The 7,422-nt window shown below is 33.9% G+C and overlaps 1 non-coding gene across 1 annotated transcript; it reads right to left on the bottom strand.

Moving 5' to 3' along the window:
• Window positions 1–5,339: 5,339 nt before the first annotated feature.
• On the bottom strand, window positions 5,340–5,446 carry LOC128032674 (small nucleolar RNA R71). Its single transcript, XR_008188925.1, has one exon. It is a non-coding gene; the product is annotated as a small nucleolar RNA R71 (small nucleolar RNA).
• Between the last annotated feature and the right edge of the window lie 1,976 nt (window positions 5,447–7,422).

The raw sequence follows: 7,422 nt of genomic DNA, 5'->3' as shown, positions 1-7,422 counted from the left end.
ATAATCAATCAAAGCTTTTAACACTTTTATGACATAATTAAATAAATGTTCAAAAAAAAATCATGGACCATTCAAATGAAACATTCCATCACATTGTTATGGAATCTTTTTAGACAACTTGGATTCTTTTTAAATAATATTTCACATAAACCAATTTTATCACATATAAAGATTAAATGATAGTGTAATAAGAAATTATAGCTAGGAACAGTTCTAATTTTTACTCACTGTAAGTAATGATTCTGTCTACTAAAGAAAGCAGTTCTATTGATGTTTATTGATGAACATCATAGATTTCAATTTTGTGAACAAATTATGTGTTGAAAAGCAAAGATAACAGCAGCAGAGGGGAAATGTAGTTGATTACATGTTCATGCAATATGTTGGAAGGCGTATATTGGAATTAATACAAATAAATATCATAAAGGGGAAAAAACAGAAAGAAAAGTTTCCCAATTAAAAAGCTGAAATGAAATCTTTCTTTTGAATAAAAAGTATACAGAATCTAAAAGCAACTTGGATTCTAGCTGTACTCAGGTTCTAGAGCTAGACATTTGTGGTGTCAACTGGTGACATTGATTAAACATCTTGTTCAATGGCTTTTTAGTAACATGATTACTCTAAAGAATCGTTGTTTAATTCAAAGCTTATAGGATCATAATCATGTTTGTGGAGAATACTACAAAAGAAGAAAAAATAATGTATTAATTGAAAGATTTACATTAAAGACATAAGAATTAATAAAATACTGATAAAGTGCCAGCACCTTGTTAAATGTGTAGTGGCCTACAATGAAAGACCTCTATAAGGAATACTTCCTTAATAGGAAAATTATCATAAATGGGGATTTAAGAAAAATCATGATTGGTTGGCTTGACAAATTTATTAAATTATATGTTTTCTTTTTCTATCTTAAGCCAAAGAAAAGAACAGGGAAGAACCAACCAAATGGGTGACTTTGGGTTGGGCATATATAAATCACATGGTAGTTCCTATAAAATGAGTTTGTCGGCTCACATTTTAGGGTATGGATGGATTCAAAGACTTGAGAGACAAAGCATTTTGATAATGGCCTAGCATGTAGCATGACCAGAGACATTAATCTAACTTTGAAAAGAATAGAAAAACACAAACACATATATATGACAAGATGATAAGCATAGGTTTTAGATTCTTTAATAGAATTAAACTCAAAAGCATCCAAGTTAATGAAATGATCAAGTTAACTCTGGTTGGTTAAATCAAAGGATTTTAGAAGAAAGGTGTGATTTACACAAATCCTAGAGAGATGAATTTGCTTAGGTAAAAACCTTTGATTCCATCGTTTATTGTCTCCGATTAGGGTAGGCAAATGGGGTCCCCTCATTGAGCGAACACCCGCTTCACCACAAGTACGCAAAGACCAAAGACCAAATAAAAAAAGATAAACAAATATGATCTCTCTCTTAGATGATGATGATCATTAAAATAAAGCCATTTGCAATGGAGGCCATACTCAAAGCTTCATCGCCCTTTGCTTCTTTAACTTGGTCCATTCTTTTTTTTTTATAGGGGGTCAAAGAAAGGTAGAGATTTTAGATTTTATAGAGAGATGATAAGTAAGGGCTTTGGAGACCAATTAAGGTGGGGAACATATTCATATGCAAAGTTGACAATATATTTATATTTATAAATATTAAGCACATAGGCAGATAGGCCACATAACTGTGTTCCTCACTTGAATGGGATATCAAGAAATTTTCGTTTAGATTATAATTTTGGGTTTCCTTTTTATTTTTGCCAATAGACAGAGTTTTAAGAGGGGGTTTGTGGACCAAGCATGTTTAGGAAGAAATGTTGGTTTGTCCGGATAGTGCTTAGGGAAATGAAGATATAAGCATGTTCGGTTTTTTCATTAAATTTAATATTTTGTGGAAATGGGAGGATTATTCATTTATATATATATATATATATATATATATAAAGGAAAGGTATACAAAGATAAAACCTAAAATTTAATGTCTGTCCAAATTTATTTCCATGAAAATTATTTATCGTTATATCGCGGACTTGCTTGGTTTTTTTTTCTTTGTGTATATAGAGATGGTATATAAAATAAATTGTTCTTCTTGACTTATGGTTTGTGTGTTTTTGTATGGTGGAGTTGAAAGATGGATAGGGAGCTTGGAAGGTTTTGATTGGACCAATATTGCAAATGCATCTAAAAAGGGAAGTGGTGTGTTTTGTCACTCGCTTGGCCTCCTTAGCAATTGACCTCCATCAAGGGTTGGGAAAGGGAATTGAATAATTATGTCTTTTGTCGAAGTACCATTTTGGGGGGGTTTTGGCCCCCCTTTCCTCTCTTCCCTTTCTCCCCTTTTGTTTCTCATGCAAAAGAAAGGGGTGAGGTGGATGAACACAAAGCAAAGCATAGAACAGCTTTGGGTATGCCCCCACAACCATCAAGTCTTAAATGAATTATACTACCTGTTATATGGTGGTAGGTATGGGTTAGTGGCACCTAGACACTGAATAGCAGCAGCTAAGCTTACACCATTGCGCAACACCCCCATTATGCATCAAATTTCCACAATTTCCATGCATGGGTGTTGGCTGCCTCTTCTTTCTCCCTTTTAACCTGCAAAAAAATTTAACAACTTAAAAGAATGAAATTGAGTTGTATTAATATGCACATTTGACATGTTTTTGCCTTCTAATTTTAGTAGAATTGGGACATTATTGCTATTAATTCTAGTGAATTATGTTTATTTTCTATGGGTGCAATATATTTCACAAGGGTACTTCAATTTTGAGCTAATTTATATAGTTGACACGTGGATGATAAGTAATGAAGCTCTAGGAAGCAATATAGTTGCGTGCCGCATGATCGGATGGGCAATATGTGAAAAAATGTGGTTTAAGTTGATAACTATGGATATTGTTTTTTTAGATTAATAATTGTTTTGTATTTAATCACCTAAAAAATCCTCTTGAAGGATAAGGTGAGTTTGTCATTTAGAATTTTTATTTTATATTATTGTTATTTTAGTATAATTTTAAGTTAGGTCCCTTATTTGGTGTTTAAGATACTAAATTGTTACTTCGAATAACTAGATTTGTAATTATCTTTTTGTTCTAACAATCAATGATGAGTAAGCATAATTTGACTGAACCAAGCGATACCTTGTGTTATGAGAATGGGAAATTTAATTAAATGAATCGTGCAGTTGAGTGTGTTGAGTGGAGTTAGGTCTTTTTAATTTATAAGGCTATTAGCAAATTAAATTCTAAGAGTGTCTTTTAGGGTTGTTCGATTCACAATGATTAATTGTCGAGATGTTTTCATAATTAATTAACAATCTAAGAAAATATTGGTGGTTCTAATTTGTCATTTGATTGCTATAATCTACTTATCAATAAGTAAGAAAACATCATTTAATTCTTGATCGGTCTCAATACCAAGAATAATGTCACATCTAATGCTAGAGTTTGTGATCATATTGATTCTTTATTCATTATCTTGATTTTCTATTATTTAATATTTTATTTCAGTTTGATTATATTTATTGCTTTACTTTTGAAATAATAAAACCCCCTCTTTTATTTATTTTCCTCCCGATTTACTTAGTTGTAACTACGACTAATTTTTGGTCGTAGTAGAATTCAATTTTTTTTGTCATATCTTTGTGCGATTTGACCCTACTCCCCTAATAGAAAATTAGATTTGATGGATTCTACGCCCATAAAATTTTTGGCACCGTTGTCAGGAATTGGTACTAACTACTGATGATTTCTTTGGATGACTAGGTCTACACACATAGGTACATTCGAGTTCAATCCAAAAATCAAGAAGATAACTCATTCCTTGAGAGAATAGGTGAATCAAAAAAAAAATCAACAATCTAAATATCTTTCCTTTTTGCTGCTTAAAGAAGAGATCAGCACAGATGCTAAGACACTTGAAATCTAAACCAAAATAATGACTAAAAATAACCATACACTGAGAGAACTTATCATTGCACTCGTAGATCAGTTATCCAAATTTGAAAGTAGCCTTTGAGTTGAAATTAGGTTTGATGCACTTGCTTCCCACATTCCATGGCTTAGAAAATAAGGATTCTCACAAACATCTCAAAGAATTTCATATAATGTGTTTGAGTATGAAGCCACAAGGGGTAACCTGATAAAAGAGAGTACTCCAAAAGCCCAGGAATGTCCAAGTTATTTCGGACTCCAAGAATGGCTAATCCAAATTTTTGGAATTGGTCGACTTGAAGAGATGCTACTTAGACAATAGGTTAAAAATCAATTATGAAGAAAATTAGCAATAAATCGTTTAATTCAGATTCATAATAATAGGTGAAGTTTAGGTGGATTCTTTCCTAGGTATGGTCTATCTCATTGGTTACTTTGATTATTTTCCTATTTCATTCTCTGTTGCGTTATTAGATAAATTAGATTAGTAAATTTAGATTAAAAACAATCACTCCAATTTGTCGGCTAAATAATAGAAAAACAGTAATTACTAGTCCTTTTAGTCCCCGTGCATACGATATTCCCTACTCACCATAACTATACTATTGTTCGATAGGTGCGCTTGCCTTAGTCGTTTTTATAGTTAGTTTAGTGACGATCAAGTTTTTGGCGCCATTGTTGGGGGCTAAAATATTAGGAACACTTGATTTTTATTAATTTAGCCATTTATTTTTATTGCATTTTATTTTTGCTTTTAGTTTAATTTTTATTTTCTAATTTTTCTTTTATTTTCTTCTGGTAGGTTCCTTTAGTTTGTGACTGGAAGAAACCCGTCGAGACCATTACTGTTTGACAGCGAAATTGAGAGAACAGCAAGCAAAAACCGTAGAGAAGCAAGACAGAGTTGACAGAGTATAGTATACGAGCAAGAAGATGTTATTATTATTACTGAGGAGATGGATGATAATAAGAATAATCAGCCACCTCCTGCAGTTGCTGTAAATCCAGATCCTGTTCCTCGTACTATGTACGATTATGCCAAGCCCACTCTAACGGGGACTGAATCGAGTATTATGAGACCCACCATTGCAACGAATAATTTTGAACTAAATTCGAACACTATTTAGATGGTACAACAATTTGTTCAGTTCGACGGTTTGCAAGACGAAGATCCAAATACTCAGTTGGCTAATTTTTTAGAAGTTTGTGATACTTTCAAGATAAATGGCATTTCTGACGATGCCATTCGCCTACGGTCATTCCTCTTCTCGTTGAGAAACAAAGCTAAACAATTGTTGAATTCTTTTCCATGAGGTTTTATCACTACATGGGATCAAATGATCGAGAAATTCCTACTGAAGTACTTCCTACCAGCTAAGACAACCAAGTTGATAAATGATATCTCTTCCTTCAATCAGATCGACTGAGAGACCCTATATGATGCATGAGAGAAGTATAAGGATTTATTGTGATGGTGCCCTCACCATGGGTTACCTCAATGGCTATAGGTTCAAACCTTTTACAACGATTTGAACCCCTCAACTAGGCAGTTGATCGATGCAGTAGCCGATAGAACACTTAACAATAAAATACCTGAAGCGGCTTATGAATTTATAGAGGAGATGACACTGAATAATTATCAGTGGCAAGTCACGAGGATAAAGCCGATGAAAGCAGTCAGTGCTTTTAACTTAGATGCGGTCACCATGTTATCGAATTAGGTAGAACAATTAAATAAGAAATTTGATGGTTTTTATGTTCCTACGTAGGTACATCCGATGATGCAGTGCAATACGAATGGAGGAGGAATGAACAATCCAAAATATTTACCCTACGGTCCTAGCACAGAGAACGAACTAATCAACTATATGGGTAATAAAATTAGGCCTCAAAATAACCCATATAGTAACACCTATAATGCAGGTTGGAGGAACCATCCCAATTTCTCTTGGGGTGGTCAAGGAAATTAGAAAGCACAACCCCCTCTAGGCTTCCAACAACAACCTTACCAGCAAGAGAAAAAAATCGAATCTCGAGGAGATGTTGACGAAGTTTATCTCGGTGTTAGAAACCCACTTCCAAAACACTGAAGCAGCACTTAAAAATCAGCAAGCATCAATTCAAGGACTCGGGGATCAAATCAGTCAACTTGCTAAGCTGATTTCAGAAAGACCACAAGGTAGTTTGCCCAGCAATACCAAAACTAACCCTAGGGTGCAACTTCATGCAATAACTATGCGAAATGAAGGAGGGTTAGTTGATTCTGAACCAAAATTGAGGCAAGAAATTGTCATAAGTAACGCAAAGGTTGAGGTAAGCCAGAAAGAGCAAAAGCCAGTAGCTATAGAATATAAACTTTGAGTTCCATATCCGAATACGACGAAGAAAGACCACACAAACGAATAATTTGGTCAATTTCTTAAACTTTTGAAAAAAATTACATATTAACTTACCATTTATTGAAGCTCTTTTGCAAATGCCCAATTCCGTTAAATTTTTAAAGGAGCTTTTGGCAAACAAATGAAAGTTAGATGATTCGTCGCATGTGGAGCTAAATGCAGTTTGCTCAGCCTTACTACAAAATAAACTACTCAATAAATTGAAAGATCCAAGGAGTTTTACTATTCATTGTTTAATTGGTAGTATAAATATTAATAATGCTTTGGCTGATTTAAGGGCTAGTATTAATGTCATGCCCTATAAAATGTTTAAGCAATTAGGTATTGGGAAACCCAAACAAACTAGGATGAGTATTCAATTAGCATATAGAACCATTAGATTTCCTAGGGGTATTATTGAAGATGTTCTTGTAAAAATTGATAAATTCATATTCCTAGTTAATTTTGTTGTTTTAGACATGAATAAGGATAGTGATGTACCTCTGATTCTAGGTCGGCCCTTTTTAGCAACTGCTAAAACTATTATTGATGTTGGTACAGGTGAATTAATACTTCGTGTAGGTGACGAAATGATTTCTCTCCAAGCTCATGATTCTGTTAAGACATCTAGTGATCGAGATGATTATACGAGTTCTGTTAATATGAGTAACCTTATGGCTCAACCTTCTTTGCAGGGAACACCTCAGAAAAATACAATGGAGCCATATTTCAGTCCATGCAACAGAAACAGAACGACTCATGAAGAACAAATGCTACAAACCGATGAACTAGACGAATGGTGGACACATGTCAATGAGAAACCTAGAATACACGATGCAAAGCCAAAGCGACGCCATGATGAGCATGTGGATGGAACGAACCAATTTAAGGTTGGGGATAAGGTACTGCTAGATAAAACGGATCCTCGAATTGCCACTTCGGAGCTTGATGCAAACGAATCAAATCCCTTTGGGGTACTGAATGTCTTTCCATACGGTACAGTCGAGGTAACTCATTCTGAATTCGACACATTTAAGGTAAATAGTACTCGACTCAAACCTTACTTTCATAATAGAATTGATAATGTGAA

Source organism: Gossypium raimondii, chromosome 1 (genome assembly GCF_025698545.1).
Source record: "Gossypium raimondii isolate GPD5lz chromosome 1, ASM2569854v1, whole genome shotgun sequence".
NCBI classification, from domain to species: Eukaryota; Viridiplantae; Streptophyta; class Magnoliopsida; order Malvales; family Malvaceae; genus Gossypium; species Gossypium raimondii.
This window is presented reverse-complemented; position numbering and strand designations above follow the sequence as displayed.